This window comes from Hyperoodon ampullatus (genome assembly GCF_949752795.1).
Source record: "Hyperoodon ampullatus genome assembly, chromosome: 1".
NCBI lineage: Eukaryota > Metazoa > Chordata > Mammalia > Artiodactyla > Ziphiidae > Hyperoodon > Hyperoodon ampullatus.
In genome coordinates, this window is record NC_136914.1 from 144,119,459 (window position 1) to 144,137,995 (window position 18,537).

Genomic DNA, 18,537 nt, shown 5'->3' on the forward strand with positions numbered 1-18,537 from the left:
CAAGGCACGGGGAGAGGGGCAGGAGAAGCAGTCCAGCTCAAGGTGTCAGAGCCTGGGCGAATGAGGTCATCCACACAGGCAGGCTGCCTGGTGCAGGGTGTCAGAACCCAAGTGGAAGGCATCAGACCCCAAAGAGATGGGTAGAGCTTCCATGCAGGAGGGCGATCTGGGGTACTGCATTGATGCAGGAGCGGGATATGAAGGGCGAACACCTGGGAGATAGCCCATGCAGGGGATGGGGGAGGGGATTAATCAAGTAAGTAAATACACCAAGAATAATGGGAGCCAAGTTTCTCACTGCTAGAGGATATATAAAGGAAGAAAATCAGAATTAACCCTGTGGTGCTGGATAAGAACTGGAGGTACGGTTTTCAATATAAACGGATATAGAAACAAATATAGCTGTAAATGTATATATGTATATTATGCATATGTTCATTAACAGGCCCTGAGAGCAGCAACACCCCAATATAAAGAGCAGAGAACTTTTCTTCTAAAAACAGTTTTCTATTAAGAGAGCTCCTTGAAGAAATGGCTGATTCCACAACTAGGGCAGGGAAAGTCAAGATGAGCCTTGTTTTCCAGAAAGGAAAGAAGTATTCAAAGAATGATGGGAACACGTCAAAAGGACATAAAAACCAGAGGCTCCCACTGGCAAAATCTGGGACAATTTAAGCAGTAAAATAAATAACAGTAATAAATTACAACCCATTTAATAAATACAAATCTATGAGTCCATACGAATATAAATAATCAATTAAATTTTGATGAGCAACAGGATACTCATATCATCTCAAAATAACTGCTCCCCAAAATAATTATTAATGACAAAGGGAAAAAGAGGAACTCTGAAAAAGCTGGCAATTAATTAAGTGATCAAAGTAAATACCATCAATATAGGGACAAATCAAAATCGTGCACTTTTTAATAGAAGAAAACAGCCTCACTTCCTTGATATTCCTGCCAAAGATACATAACCTGAATCTAATCTATCTTGCCTCTCTCTTCTGAATCATAATGACCAATAGAGATTGTTTTAGTCATCTTTGTATCCAAAATACCAGTGACAATGCCTTGAACACAGCCACTGTTTTCAAGTATCATATCATTTTAAATGGCATTTTTATCTATTACGTAAGAAGGTAACACTGATCTACGTGTTTTAAGACATGTTCTCGCAATATTTTCATGATTCACCTATATTCTTCTCTTCATTCTTCCTGAAATCCATGGTACTCATTTCAAAACTGCTGTCCACATTAGAAAAGAAATTGTGGCAATTAATATTTTAGTGGCATACAAAGAAAAGCATGAAAATGTGAAACAGTTTAATCAAACACAGCAACAACCAGAGATTTATCAAAGTCCCTAATTTAATACCACCACTACTACCAACATTCTTAGAAATAGCTTTCCAAAAAAGATTACTTTTCAAAATGAATTATCTGTAAAATATTTTCAAATACTACATTCAACCTATTTTCTCTTCCACTAGCATGAAGGAATAAAACTATCTAACATCTAATACTTGCATCATCAGACTTTTAAAGATAAAACTCCAAATCTTGATTGGTCCTACAAGAATAGAGGTCATCCTACAAGTCAATACAAAAAATACAAATAATCTGATAGAAAAATGAGAAAATATATAAACAGGCAATTCACAGAGAAAGATAATCAGTAACACTAGCAATCGGGGATAATCACAATTTATCACCCACTATAAGCAAAAATTAGATAGACTGAAAACAACTATATTGGCAAAAGTATGGGGAAATGGGCACTTATACAGTTGATGGGAGTAAACTGCCTTCGAGAAGACCAATTTATCAGATACTATAAAAATGTACATGCCTTGACTTGAACATTTCAGTTCTAAGGCTCTGTTTATTTCTCAGAAATACTTAGACACAAAGATGTTTTTTCAAGGACAGTCACTGCAACATTATATATCATACTGAGAAAACAGAAAAAATGTCAATTAATAGGAAAATAGTTAAATAAATTATGGTACACTCTTACCATATAAATACTATTACCATGTGAAATAATATGCAGCCTTTTTAAAAGAATAAAATAGCTCTATAGGGGATAATACAGGGAAATGTCCAGGATACATGTAATGTTAGCAGGAGAAAAGCAAGTTGAGCAAAAAGATGTATAGTATTCCACTTACATTTTTTAAAAAGACTATCCATTATGTGTATTACATATATACACCATATAGATACACCACATATGCATGTACATATATAGTGTGTGTATATGTATATACTTTTATTAATCTGCAAAAACATTAGCTAAGCCATTACCTCCGAGAGCAGTGGGAGGAGATTTGGGGAAAGGAAAAGAATCAGTAAAGCAGAACTTTCACTTTTACTCTTGATAACTAAGTATTATTTAAATGTTTTACAATTGGCTTGTAATTCTTCCACAATTTAAAAAGAAAAAAGGGAGGGTGGTGGCTGGAAGACAGGACATGACAGGCGAGAAAGGGGCTTTTTTTGCCCAAGCACACACCCCTTGGCCTTTCCTTATAACTGTGGCCAAGGAATAGGTGTTTCCCAACCCAAAAATATCAACTTGATCCTCTGTCATTCTACCATCATGTCTTTCCTTCTACGGTTCTTAAATCTTTGTCTTTTTAAAAAATTAAAATGCAAATACCAAGCAATATGAAACTCAAAGCCTTTATCAAAACATCAGAAAGATCAGTTAACACCTTAGCAAGAATTATTTGATTTGATAGCCTTGAGTGTAAGAATGGAAGCTGAACAGCTGTACTGTTCTAGAGAGGGGCAAGCTAAAAACAAGGAAGGAAGTAAAGAACACTAACAGGAAAGACACTGGAGGAAGGGAGAAAGAGGAAGCAGTTACCAAGGGAAAACAGAAGAGTCAAAAGGTCCTGCTTCAGGCTGTATTGTTCCAAAAGCAGACCATTATGTGGACTGACAGCATGGACTCTGTACTAGACCACCTGGGTTCAAAAACCAGTTCTGACATTATAGCTATGTGATCATGGGCAAGTTACCTAACCACTCTGTGCTCTATTTCTTCATCTGTTAAATGAGGACACTAACAGTACCTACCTCACAGAGTTGTACAGTGAGAATTGATGAGTTCAGATATGTAAAGCATTTAGAACAATGCGTAGCACATAGTAGATAATACATTGTGTAAATGCCTGATACTGGCAACAAATGCCATTGGTGTCTTGCCCATAAACTGTTGACATTCACCTCTACACCAGAAGATTATTCATTCTGAACACCTGTAACATCCTACTGTAGGCTGCTTTCTGGCTGCAGGAACATGCTCAGTTTGTACTCAGGGCAAGCCAGAAATGCCAGAGTTAATGTCAATGATGGCTAGGAAGTTGGTGGGTAAACACCTGCAGCTTACCTGCTCTTGGCTTGGGATAACTCTGAGGAATATTTTATTTAGTCTCCGTGAGTTCCCCAGTGGTAGTGAGCTCCAGATGGCCACAGTGGTAAATGTATCTTAGCATTTATCACACTGTATTGTAATTATCAGTTTAGAAGTCTGTCTCCCCACCTAGACAGCTAACTGCTCTTTAAGGATATGCTTGCCCTATTCATTGAGTGTGCAATATCCAACAAAGTTCCTGGTATGCAGTAGTCTCTCAATAAATACTTGTTTCATAACTGAATGAAATAAATGCATCATTATAAAAAGTACATAATTATGAGCTATTGCCAAAGGTAAGCAAGTATTTCCACTGTACTCAAGGCCAAGAGAGTCCTAAATGATCTTTTTCACACTCAAGAAAATTTGGTTTTCATTCACTTGAGTTTAAGGAAAGGATATCAAAATATCCTTTTGATAACCCAATTCCAAATATAACAAAAATGAAGGAAAAAAATTAATCATACTCAAATCCCTCATGCAACAATAAAGTCACAATTATTTGTATAAAAGGCATTCACATACCTTCAGACCATTATATTAAAGTTTTTTGAATTTAATCACAGTTCCTTTTCCATAAAGGAAACTACGTGGGGTTTTTTTGTTTGTTTCTTTGTTTTTTTAATTTTTTTTTGAAGTATAGTTGATTGTGCCAATCAAGTATAGTTTGGCACGAGATTGTTGTGCCCATCTCTGCAAAGTGACTCAGTTATACACACATTGACATTCTTTTCTTCTATATTCTTTTCCATTATGGTTTATCACAGGATATTCAATACAGTTCCCTGTGCTACATGGGTTTTAAGAGTTGGAAAATATATCGACTTCATAGCTCTCCTTTCAGCTTCATCAACATTAGCATTCTCTTCAACATCAAGCTTGAATACCTATTAGCACATAGCAGCATTCTGTATACTAGAAATTCTGTGAAGTATGCACTTTGTACACACTTTTGCATTGCTTGCCCATAAACCAAACTTGACTGATTTTACATTAACTGTTACAGAATATACACTTACTTGAAAACTTTTCAGGTATGGTTTGGTTTCTGTAAATATGTAAGAAATTACCTTGAGATACCTTTGTAGAGGTCCCAATTTCAAAGTCATTTATATCCCCCTTAATTAAGAAGTCAGGTAATTGACCCAAAGAGCTCAGTAAATACCAACACAAAGGAACTGCCAAAACAGACTGCTTAAGTTTCCTATGGCATAATGACAACCCAAAACAAAAGTAAAACACAAATCAGATGGCAACATTTTTATACAAAATGAAGTTTCAAGAGTGTTTAATTCATTTGAACTGTTTCTACAATGGCTCAAGTAGTCTGAGCACTCAGCAATCTAAAGGCAGCGGGCCTGAAACAAATGACTTTGCGATGCTCCTTCCAATTCTAGGACGCTGCACAAATAAAATAATACAAAACAGAAAAGTACCTGCAATTGAACATCTCAAGCAAAAGAAATATGTAAACATTTACATTTAAGATAGTATTGGAATGCATATAAAGGTTGGTATTACCAACTGAGCATATAGTGATTTGAAGAGCCCTCTATGCCTAAAAAAATTTGCCCATCAGGATACAAGGCCTAAAATCCCACCATCCATTTCTTCAAATAGAGTACCAACCAATATTCTCTCTTAAAATGCAAAGATATCTTTAGAGTATCTCAATAATAGCTACCATTAATTATTACCATGTGTTATTAGTATAAATTAATTCAATAGATTACTTTTCTCATTAACAAGCAAGATCCAAGAATATCACAGAAGGCCTGAGATTCCTGAAAATGGGAAAAACCTTAAAAAGAAGATGGTAGGCAAAAAAAGCAAATTTAGTTTCCTTAAGAAATGTGGTCAGGGTTGGCAGATTTGTGTACATAAAGCAAAATTATATAATGTCCTATTCTGTTCATTTAAACAAACAAAATAGACAATTATCCTCTTAGATCAAACAGATTGGGAATAATCCTCTCTACCTAGAAAGAGTCATTCCAGGACCCTTTCAGCCCCAGGATTCTACATGCAACAAGCACAACTTGACCTATTAACTATTAACTACCTCTAAAGACCAACAGAATTAAGTGGTAAAGTAACAGTCAGAAATAACAGAAATCAAACAGAATAGGCTTTAAAGCAGATTTGCAATGTAAAGCTTCCTCTTTCTATCCCTTCTAGCCCTTCCTTAGCTGTGAGATAACTGAAGCAAGTTACTTAATCTCTTTGAGCCTGTTTCCAAGTTGTAAAATGGCCATCTCTTCCTTGAAGAGCAAACATAAAACTCAGAGCAAAGTGTTTGACAAGAAACACATTATAACAGTGGTAGCTAAGCTATCATTAATGTTCTTTTTTAAAAGAAAACCAGTTCAACACAAGGTGAAAGTTAAAAAAACATAAGATGCACACCAGTAAACAATGACTAATGTATTGTTAGTAAAAGATAAAAATATAAAAGAGAAATATATATATTTAATTAAACAACAGAAATTTATAACAAAGAAGAAATTAGTTGATATAAATGACAATCAAAAATGTATTAAATGCACCAAACTTTTGGATAGCATGGGCCATGAGTCTAGGGAGCACTAAAAAAAAAAAAAAAAAAAAAAAATGTATTATGAATAACATAGCTCTAAAAATACTATTGAGATTCTTAAAAGCAGATCAAATACCAAAGTTCAATGATCACCAGGCAATTACTGCTGAAGTATTGATATTATTCAGATATGGTGACCAACGATTCAAACAGTATAAATCAACAAACTAAACAAATGTAGAGTACCTTTTAATATCATAATCTGTGCTACAAAAATGGTTCTTCATGTCACATATGGAAGAGTTTTTAACATCTAAGAAGTCATATCATCCAATAAAAATATTGCACTTTAGCAAACCTCACTGCTATAGCCAGAAATTTATGCTGGTTCACCTAAATATTCATAGAAAGCACAAAAAACAAAACGAAACTCTTAAAAAGCTGTAGAAAGCATATCTACTAATAATGGGGTAAAAAGAGCTAACTTCAACTTCTTCAAATCTAGAAGAAACCATGATTTATAAATATTACCCACCTCCATACAGCACACCAGAAGTAATTACTACCTTCAGTGTATTCTTCAATATGGCCAGCGATACAAAGACATCAACAGAAAGTGCCATGAGTGAAAAGTTTAACCCTTCCACTTCTGCATCTCATAAACTGATTAGCTGTGGGGTTTTGTTTTCACTTTTTGTACTGGCTGGTGAACACAATCTACAAGTTTCTTTTAATTCTTTTAATCTAGAATTCTATATATCCCTTCCATATTGATACACCAGAAGGCATAAAACTTAAAAAAAAAAACTAGCATCAGCAAAGTAAAATTCTAAAGAAGGTTTCTTGTAATAAAACCAGTATTTCCATTTTCTTATCTGGCTCTTAATCTTGTTATCTTCTGCCTTAAGTCACATCAGAAAACCCCACCTAATATATATTCAAACTATTCACCCAATAAAGTAGGGTCTTTGGATATGGGGGAGAGGGAGGAAGAAACTGGTCATGTGTGTTTACCAACAATCTCATCATACCAAGTTCAATGAAATTATTTTTTATTAGCATGTTGCTATGCAGAGAGCCCCAAAGATCCATTTAATAGCCAATTCCTATGAACTGAGAACACTGCTGTAATTGAAATTGAACTTCTATGTACCTACTACAACAAAAAAGGCTGTTTCAGGAAAAAATGCAGATGTGACCTTATACAATACTACTGGTGATATTTGACACAGTATTTTAAATGGATATGGAGCTGGATAGAAACACACTTTCCATATACATCAAAAGTGACAAAGTCCACTAAAGTTTAGACTGTAAACATTTTGGACAATGTTATATTACTCCTTGAAAGGTTCATGCCATGGTATTAACTCACCATTATAATGATAAAATATAGCTACCATAAAATGGCTAACATTTATTCACTGCTTGCTATGTGCCAGGCACTTTTCTAAACACTTTACATGTAGTTACTGATCTAATTGTCAGAAATAACTACCTACTTACAATTCCCCATTTTACAGATGAGGAAGTTGTGGCAGTGAGAAGCTAAGCACAAATACGGCTAAGACATGGCTGACCTGGGATTTGAAACTAGACAGTCTGGCTTTAGAGTCTGTGTTATACTGCCTCTCATATCATATATGTTCACAGAAATCAGCCTGTACTTGTCTTTTAGTCCTCAATTTCTTTGCTGCGAAAAATTAGTTCCTTCCTTCTACCTCTAAATTCTAGTTTAGAAGCTAATATTGAATGTTACCAAAATCCACATTTTGGTATAAAAAATTCATATTTTGCCCACTATGGCATTTTTTTCTCCTAAAAGTATCCTCTATTAAATCAAAGGTCAGCACTTTTTTAAATTAACTACAAGAGGTAACACATCAAGTTATTGAGCCTAATTCGCGGCAATGGAGACCAAACGGTAAAGTGAGCTAAATGTGACTGAACCACCTCCCCACGTTTCTGTACTTCTCTCTCACCTGGATATAAAGGCTGAATCTACATATTTTTAAAGAGGTTATTTGCTGCCCTGAAGAAACTGACAATTGATAGAATTGTGGTAGTTTTAAAATATGTCCAAAAAGTATTTGATATTCCTCCCTTCAAGAGGTGGAGCTTAATTCATTCCCCTCCCAAGTGTGGGCTGGACTTAGTGATTCAGTTCTAAAAGAACAAAGCAATGGTTTGTGACTGAGTCAAAAACGGCATCACAGCCTTTCTCTCTCCCTCTCTCTCCCTCTCTCCCTCTCTCCCTCTCTCTGTCTCTCTCTCTGTTTCTCTGTCTCTCTCTGTCTCTCTCTCTGTCTCTCTGTCTCTCTGTTTCTCTGTCTCTCTCTGTCTCTCTCTCTGTTCCTCTGTCTCTCTCTCTCTGTGTTTCTCTGTCTCTCTCTGTCTCTCTCTCTGTTTCTCTGTCTCTCTCTCTCTGTGTTTCTGTCTCTCTCTGTCTCTCTCTCTGTTTCTCTGTCTCTCTCTCTGTTTCTCTGTCTCTCTCTCTCTCTCTCTGTCTCTCTCTCTCTCTCTGTCTCTCTCTCTCTGTTTCTCTGTCTCTCTCTCTCTCTCTGTTTCTCTGTCTCTCTCTCTCTCTCGGATCATCTGCTCCAGGGGAAGACAGCTGCCTTGTTAGGACACTTCAGAAGCCCTAGAGAAGTTCATGTGGTGAGGATTTCAGGCCTCCGGCCAACACACATGTGAATGAACTATCATGGAGGCAAATCTTCCAGCCCCAGCTGAGCACTCAGTGGACTGAAGTCCCAGCCAATCAACTACAACCTCATGAGACCTGAAGCCAGATGCAACCAGTTCAGTCACTCCCAAATTCCCAACCCACAGACACTCTGAGATAATAAATATTTGAAGCCACTAACTTTTGGGATAATTTCTTACTCTGCAATAGATAACTAATACAAAGTATGAGAAAGGTAATTTTGTGAGATATCTGCAAGCTATCTCTACCCTGATGGTTCATACCTGCCATCTTAAGCTAAACTACCCTCACTCCACTCCTCCTCACCAAATGATCAGGAGTCAGCAATACCACACCAAGAAGGCTACCAATCACATGAGTGAATCATATACTCCTTCCACCCTAAGTGGGAGTCTCCTGCAAGGACTCTGTGGAGCAACTTCTACCCTGCCTCCTACAAATTTATCTGTATCCATAATCATCACCACCTCCTCCCCTCCTGTCTCGGGAGAGGTCTATCTGAAGCACCCTTGACTTGCATCTTTGTATTCTATCCCTTCCAACTTGGTTAATGACCTTGCTCCACCAATTCTTCTCTCTCACTCTTCTCTCGTCAAATTCTCTTTTTGATGGCTTCTTATCCTCAGCAAATAAAGACTGTAAATGTATTCATATCATTCGTACCTTTAAAAAACAAAAACCCTCTCTCAAACTCATCTATCTATCTATCTATCTCAAACTATCTCTAACTATCCCCTGTTTAAAACCAAACTTTCTGAAAGACCAAGTGACATTAGTTATTTCAATTTCTTATCTCTTAGCCAGTGTGAACTGGATCCACCTATATAATTGCTCTTGCTGAAGTCAATGACTTAACTGACATGTCCAATGGATATTTTTGTTATCCTCATTTTATGTGATGTCTCAAAGATGCCTAATACTCATTCCTTTTCTCCAAACTCAGCTCTTCCACTTACTTGTGACTCTGCTGATCTTCTCCCACTTCCCTGCCTACTACTTCATCTCTTTTGAGGTATGTTTTCCTTCCACCTTACCCTTAAATATTAGTGTTCCCCATCCTCATTTCTCTTCTTTTACCCTATGTTTTTCTCCCTGACTGATCTCATCCATTCCCATTGCTTTTCACTATCATCTATAAACTGTGACTTCAAATTTATATCTCAAGCTGAGTCTTCTTCTTAACTCAGACCTGTATATACAACTGCCTAATGACATTTCTTGGAAGTCACAGATGCCTCAAATATAAGAGCCTCAACTGAACTCATCTCCTCCAACCATGTTCCTCAGTCTATTTCTCTTCCTATATATTCCCTCAGTAAATGGCCCAGAATCTACTCAGTTTCCCAAGCCAGGTGTCAGATAATTCATTTATTCTGAAAATATTTATTAAACATTAATTATAAAATTGAAAATGATAATGGCTAGAAATCACCCTGACTCCACTTTCCCTCAAGCCCACTAAATCTTATCCATTCTATCTCCTTTATATCTAGCTAATCCATCTCCATCCCATAAATCTCATTTACACTACTGTGCTTCTAATTCTCATTTGCCACGTGGATTACTACAATAGCCTCTAATTGACTGCCATGCTTCCAAGCTCATCTCTCTCCAATTCATCATCCAGATTGCTGCATCTGACCATGTCCCTTCTATTTGTCATATATAAGTTCCCTGAAATTTTCTCAAATTAAAGAGTTAATTTTCTTAATCTCCCATGAACTTTTGAAATTCTATCACTATCTTTTTTAAATTTATTTTTTGAGGTAACTGGTTTATAACATTATATGTTTCATGGGTACATTATATTCATACTTCTGTATAAACTACAATGTGCTCACCAACAAAAATTTAGTTTCTATCCATTACCATACAGTGGATCCCCTTTTCCCATTTCGCCCTACCCCCGCCAATCCCTTTCCCTCTAGTATTCACTACTCTGTTCTCAGTAACTGTGTTTTTGTTTGGTTTGTTCATTTATTTTGTTTGTTTTTTATATTCCACATATGAGTGAAATCATGTTATTTGTCCTTCTCCATCTTATTTCAGTTAGCATAATACCCTCGAGATCCATCCATGTCATCACGAATGGCAAAGTTACATCTTTTTTTATGGCTGAATAGTATTCCATATATACATACATATATATATATATATATCACATTATTTACAATAGCCAAGATATGGAAACAACCCAAGTCCCCATCAACAGATGAATGGATAAAGAACATGTGGTCTACTACTATCTCTAACATGGAAAAGAGTACACTAAAGTGAAGTCTGTAAGAATCCTAGTTTCTCACTGTACCTTAAAGTAGCTCTAGTAGAGTGCCTTCCTTTATTAACTAAAATAATATGAAAGAATTATTATAGATACAAACACTTACTGTATGAGTAGTGCTGTTTTCCTAGTCTTTTACATAAATCAAAAACATCCTTGCATATAAAACTTTTTTAAAAGATATGGGTTTAGGGACTTCCCTGGTGGCACAGTCATTGAGAATCTGCCTGCCAATGCAGGGGACACGGGTTCGATCCCTGGTCCAGGAAGATCCCACATGTCGCGGAGCAACTAAGCCTGTGTGCCACAACTACTGAGCCTGTGCTCTAGAGCCCACATGCCACAACTACTGAAGCCCATGCACCTAGGGCCTGTGCTCTACAACAAGAGAAGCCACCGCAATGAGAAGTCCACGCCCTGCAGTGAAGAGTAGCTCCCGCCCGCTGCAACTAGAGAAAGCCCAGGAGCAGCAATGAAGACCCAATGCAGCCAAAAATAAATAGATAGATAGACAGATAGATAAATAAATAAATAAATAAATAAATAAATAAATAAAAGATATGGGTTCACAAAAATCTCACCTTCTAGAAAAAAGTTCACTACTCTAGTACTCTCCAGGGCCATGGTGACCACTACTCTTAACATAAGCCTGAAAAAATGCCTGAGGTACGGTACTCAATAAATATTTATGAAATTAATTAAGATTTTCTCAATCATGTTTAACCATGTCTTCTACTATTCTCCATTGAACTCATAGTGAAAAATACAGTTAAGTTCAAACAAACACAGTATTCTATAAAGAACAAACCAAACGTCAACTAATTTTCTTCCTTTCTTTTTAAAACCCTTTATAATATGGGCAGATTAATGAGGAAGCAAAAGAGAGAAAAGAAAGTTGACACTTGATAGAGAATCAAGCCAACAATTCCCTTTGCTTTCTCCTGCCAATACACAAGCTAAGCACATGACTCAACTGTCAGTCACATAGCAATAGTTCAGAAGTCAGGTAAAATGAATGGCAGGTCACGTTATACACTACTGTCACCCCATACACTACTGTCACCCCACCCCCATTCTTAGACCATTCGATCAGGTTAAATTACAATTGAAGCAGAAAGTCAGATTTCCTCTATCTGAGCTTTAACTGAAAACCCGAAATATTTACCAAGTTTTTTTTCCAGAGTCTGTAATGTTCTGTTTTTCCTTTTCTTGATCTTCAGAAGGCCTGTCTGCAGTGTTTCATCTTAACACACCTGAAAAGATCACCCATTTTAACCAATTATACAAGATATTCTGGCTTTATCAGCAGTTTCACCATTTCAGATTAAATGATTTGATTACATATGCACCTGCGTGCATGCACACACAAGAAGTCTTTAGTGTTAATCCAATATTACATTTCCTTCTTTAAAGTTTCTGAACAAGAAATACTCCTAAAACTAGAAGAAGACCACAATTTCCAAACTACAGTCTTCCAAAGGTTTCAAAACCACTGTACTTATGGAAAGGGCATGATTTTGGTAATCAGAGGGTTCTAGAGGTCAAATCCTACCTTTAAAACATACTCCTTGAAAAAGCTGTTCTCTCAATCTGTTGGGTCCTTGCTGGCAAGAATGGTGCCTCAGTTTCCTTCCTATTCCCACCTGGCACACTTTTTATCAAATGAAAATCACCTTGCAAATCCTCACGATGCTTGGGAGTGGTAAAGCATACTGATTAAGGGACTCTAAACTGGAGTACAATGACCTGATCTAAATCACAACTCTGACTTTCGACAAGTTGTTTTTTAGGGCTGTGGGATTTAGTTCTCTCATCTATAAAATAAGAGTAATAACAGACTTTACCTGATAGGATTGTTATGATGATTAAATAAGATAATATATGCACATAAAGCATGTACCACTCAATACTTATTAAGATAAATGTTCTGGTTAATTCATCTATTTTTATACTTTATGTATCTAGTGAACTTAAAATAAATCAGCTTCATTGCCATGCACAGAGTTGAAAGCAGCAACATGAAACCAGTTGAAACTTAGACGCTTGAACAGTCATGGAAAACAATGATTTCCTTACAGAGGAAATTTACAAGAACTCTTTCCCTTTAACAAGCGTCCCTAACTTGCATTTGTCAAAGCTAAGGCCAAGAGGAGCGGGAGGGGGACAATTCTGCAGAGGGAAAATCAACTTCCCTTCACCCTCCTTTGGTCAAAAGATGTTTCCGCTGAAACGTACTCTTCCATAGTGTAGCCCCAGCAAGCACCCATCAGAATACAAACACACCACGCCTGGGGAGTAAACAGGGTTTCTAAGGCTCCACCGCCCTTGGTCCAAAATCGACTCTGCGTTAACCAGGATGGGGTCTCCTGCAGCCCGGTGCAGCTAACAAGGCTGAAGCCAGAGTCTGCAGGTGCACGGTCCTTCCCACACAGCCGCAGGTGGGCGTCGCCCGCCCGCCATACCACCACCCAGGGGCCAGTTTCTGCATTCGAGCCCCCAGTCACCCATCATGGCCCTTTCTGGCCTTCTCATGGACCTTCGACAGCCGGTGTACAAGTCCCCGTGCTGCAGGTAAGGATGGCAAACGAATAAGAGATGAGTCGACGTCGCACCAGGCAGTCGCGACGAAGCCACACCTCCCTGATTCCGACCAGACTGAGGTCCAGAGATGCTGGGAAGAGTGCTGCCCACCCAAACCCTGCCCAGCCGGACCCATCCCCTCACCTGAGCGAGCGCCGGGGCGGCCCGGAATCGCTCTGGTCTCTCTCCGGGGGATGCCGAGGGCCTTGGGCGGCGGCGGCGGCAGCTGCAGCGCCCAGCCGAACACGGCCTGCTGAGCGCTGCGCGGGTCCACACCCTCCAACCCCGCCACCCGGACCCGCCGCCCGAAATCCGGCCCGGGGCCCCACCTCTGACACAGAGTGGGGCGGAGGAGGATGGGAGGGGTCCGAGTTGGGGCCGGGCGGCACTGCGGCTGCGTCAATTGGTAACGTCATACGTCACGGCGCCGGCGTCTCGAGGCACGCCACCCGAGCCCCGCCCAGGAATTGGGACGCCCCGCCCCTTCCCCCCCTCCTGGGAGGGCTGGGGGCGGAACCTCGACCTTGAGGCGGAGGTTAGGCACGGATTTGAAAAATCATTTCGCTACCCACCCTAAGGGAATGGTAATGAATTACCTTCCTGCGGCCAAGAGGCAGATGAGCACAGGTGGGGACAGATCGCTAACCAAAAGGAGACCGGTGCTCTGGTTTGAAGAGAATCCGCTCTGAATAGAGAGCAAAACTTTTATGACCGTATCAATAAAGGGAGCTTCATCGTGTGAAATGCTGCCACAGCGAATCTATTAGAACTAAGTCTCTTATTGTTATACTACTAAAAAGTGGTTGATGCTCACCATTTTTAAAGAGAAAGGCTCTTCATATTATTAGTGGGTGCACCAAAGCAAACTACTTCCTGGAGTTAGAGGCTTGTTACAGATATTTTGCGCACTTCTTAGGTACAAATTGTAATAGGAAAAGTGGGAAACAGTCTTAGCTCTGTAAAAGTTTTCTGATTGCCTGGGGCAGATGTGGAGAATGCACATAAGACAACTAGAAATGCAAACGGTAACATACTAGTAATAGCTAACAGTGTCAAGCATGAGCGAGGCACTGTTCTAAGCACTTTTTATTTACTGACTCATTTAATCCTCCCAAAACCCTGTGAGGTAATAAATACTGTTATTATCCCCACTTATTTCCATTTCACAAATTAAAAACTCAGATACAGAGAGAGGTTTAATAACTTGCCAAACTGGAGAGCTAGGGTTCCCAAGCAGTATGGCTCCAGAGTTCATGCTCTTAAGCATTACTGTATACTGCCTCTTAAATTCTGAATGTCGAAATGTCTAGTCTGACTTCCTTGAGCTGAAGTACCACTCTCAGTAACATTTTTACATGGGAGTTCTGTTTTTACCTCAAAACAACAGCTATGAAGCCAAATTTAAAATAAAGCTAGAAAAGGTTAATCACATGAGGTATTGTATTAACCTTTATTGCATATAAGGAAATGGTGGCTCAAGCAGAAATGGTTTATGAAAGGACTGGATGAAAGCCAAGAAGAGAAAAGTATACACCTATCTTAGTTACTTCCACCTACTACCGAGACACACCTGCCTCCCTTATTTGAATTAGCTCTTTAGAGTTTATTTCTGCACTTCTACAAAGAAATTAATTTCAGTAGTCTTTCTCAAAGTCTGGAGAATCTCAATCATTCTTAATCCTTATTCCCTAGTAAGGCTCCAGGACCCCACAAGGATTCAACTTTGCTACTGTCAAACATTCAACCCTGCCTTAAAGGGAAATTGTCCCAGCACAAGTTATCTGGAGTAGGAATACCAAGATGTGGTTCAAGCTCCTCAAATCAAAAATTAAACTGAAACTGAATTGCCCTGGAGCTAAGGGAAAGAATTAAGAGGAAAGAGGGAAGATGGGGGTGAAGTTGAATGTGGTCTTCATCTAACTACTGAGTGGACAGTTAGAATCTGAAAGTTTCTGACTCTACTTCCTTTCATCCCTAAGAAAAAGGGCCACCCTGTAACAACTACAGATATGCATTAGACGGCGTCCTAAAAATGAATTATTTATTTTAAAAGCTTTCTATTCCAAAGGTGTTTAATGTTGTGAAGATTGTTAAACTCTCTGACATTTCATTTGACTCACTAATTTTCATGACAAGGCTTATTCCCTTCACTTGTCTACCACCTACTTTCACCTTTCACCAGCAAAGAAGAATACAAAAGCAAATGTCTCCATCCAGACTTCAATAAGAATTGCTCTAATGATGGAAGCCCTCTAATGATTTTGGGTTTTTTATTAACCTTTTACTTTGAAATAATTATAGATACACAGAAGTTGCAAAGGTAGTACAGAGTGGTTTTGTGTACCCATCACCCAGTTTCCCCCAGTGGTTATATGGTACATAATTATAATACAACATGAAAACCAGGAATTAGACGTTGGTATAATGTGTATATATAGCTTTATATCATTTCATCACATGTAAAGTCATGTAACCATCACTGCAAACATGATGAGAGCTATTCTGTTACCACAAATATACCCCCTCATGCTATCGCTACCCCTTTATAGTCACACTTACTCCCCTCCGTGTATAATTCCTAGCCTCTGGCAACCACTAATCTGTCTTCCACCTCTATAAATGTAATCATTTAAAGAATATTATATAAGTGAAACCACACAGTATGTGACCTTTAGACACTGGCTTTTTTCACTCAGCACAGTGTACTTGAGAGCTATCCAAGTTGTTGCACATATCGATAGTTCATTCTTTTTATTGCTGAGTGTTCCACAGTCTGTTTAACAATTCACCTACTGAGGAACATTTTGGTTGTTTCCCACTTGGGGCTATTATAAATAAAACTACTATGAATAACTGTGTATAAGTTTTCTTTGTGGTCTAGTGGTTAAAAAATATATATATGTATATATATGTATATATATGTATATACATATATATATATGACATTTTCTTTGTCTTAATTTCTTTTGGTCCACTGAAGAGGACTATTTTTTTAAGTTGAGACCAATGTGAAATTTACGTCTTTCAGTTTTGTCTCTCCCCTTTGTTACTCTCATTTGTTACCCTTATTTGCCACTCACTAGCTCACATACAAAGGTCAGCCTCAAGTCTGATTAAATCAGGCTCTCATGGTCCCCTAAAATTATATTCCTCATCTCCTTCTGGGGGATATTTCATTTTTATGTGAAAACATTAAAGACAATAAAAATCTTCAACTTTAAAGATATTGAATGGAATAAATCTCTAATGGTGTAATTTTGGGGACAGTGAAAGGATTATTTAAGGATAGAAGGGATTACTTTCAAAATAATCCAAGAGGTAGCCACCAAATTAACCAAATTTAGCTGCTTTCTATTTACAGTGATATTGTCATCATGAAAATGTTTTATCCTAGAGTAAAATAAAATGTGCTTCAAAAACTAATGGAATATATACTAAGAAAAAATTTTTTAAATTACATACATATACTAAGTGCCAGGCACCTGGCTAATATCTGTTATGGACTATTTCATTTAATTCACACAAACCCATAATGTATATACCACCTGTGAATGAGGAAATTTAGTAAAGTTAAATAACTTGCCCAAGGTCACACAAGCTAGAAAGTGGAACCAGAACTGGAACTCAAGAAAGTCTAACTCCAATACCTATTATTTTTCACTACTCCATACTAGATCCAAGTAAAAAAAAAAAAGATTATCTCTCAAATTGTAGTACTGGAACAGATAATAATGTAAAACCACAACTGTAACCAAGCAGGACCCTGTGAGACCTTCCTGGGACACCCCCATGCCCCTGCCACCATGTCCTCTGCCTGCATTTTGTTTGTAGAAAAACTTAAGCCTCCTAGGCCTTCCAGAGTTCCAAAGAATAAATTTAATCAGAGAAGTGAGAAAATGCAGAAACAAAGGGAAACAGTTAAGCAAGATAAAATAATAATAGTTTAGCCAATAAACTAGTCAAGGACCTTTAGTTCCTCCTCAAGGGCTATAAATAATATTCTGAGCCATATTCTTTGAGCTATTTTGCAGATACTAAAATCCCCAACAAGTGGAAGAAGTTAACTATATGCTACCCACAAGCATGCAGACCCCAGACAGGCTGGAACCAGAAGGCTGACAGTGTTGACTCCCAATTACCACACTACCAACCAATAAGAGGAATGTCCATGGGCTGATCACATACCCCGCAGCCCTCTCCCTCACCCTGGCATTAAAAACCTTTCCCTGAAAGCCATCGGGGAGTTTGGGCCTTTTGAGCACTAGTTGCCTGGACTCCGTGCTTGGTGCCTGCAATAAATGCTGCCCTTTCCTTCACCACAACCCCGTGTCAGTAGATTGGCTTTCCTGAGCTTGGGCAAGCAGACCGAGGTTTGGTTCAGTAACATAACTACTTTACAGATAATTTAAAAACAGTGATGATAAAGCGGCATATTGTCTGTATTTTAATGCATAAAAGAATTTAATGGCACCAAGTTCAATATGTTAAAGTTGTTGTGAATGCTTAATTCAGATTTTTATTTCACTACCCTTTAATAATTTCTTAAAGCCACTATTCCTTTATATATAAACTTGAGTATTCCTCAAGTTGTTACACACTTTTTATAATACCATACCAAGTCTGAAGTTAATTCTCACACCAAAAAGAAGAAAAAAGTAACATCAATAAGTCCATAAAACACACACACAAAATAATTAATAGTTTCCTGTATTATTTCCCAATATATCTACCAACTGAAATTATTTCTTTCATTTCACTTACCCCCAGCCAATGCAGGCCACAGTTCAAGTTTCTGTGATGTCACACTGTCCCAGGAGCCACCAATGCTAAAACAAACAAACCAATGCTATTTAAGTCAAATATATTTTAAGAAAACCACGATTATACACTTTAAAGCTGACGCAAAAGTGAAAGGAGCTGAACATGTGTGTTGAAAGAGGAAGTGTGTACATCTCTTAATATACTAGAAAAATCCAGTTTTCTAATAATGATTTGAACTTTAATGAC

General features: G+C 38.0%; 1 long non-coding RNA gene across 1 annotated transcript; it reads right to left on the reverse strand.

The window, feature by feature from the left end:
* Positions 1-1,038: 1,038 nt before the first annotated feature.
* Positions 1,039-13,845, reverse strand: LOC307056006. The gene is made up of 3 exons (XR_013810991.1): positions 13,675-13,845; positions 12,116-12,203; positions 1,039-1,250 (listed from the first exon to the last, which is right to left on the reverse strand). It is a non-coding gene; the product is annotated as an uncharacterized lncRNA (long non-coding RNA).
* Positions 13,846-18,537: the final 4,692 nt, after the last annotated feature.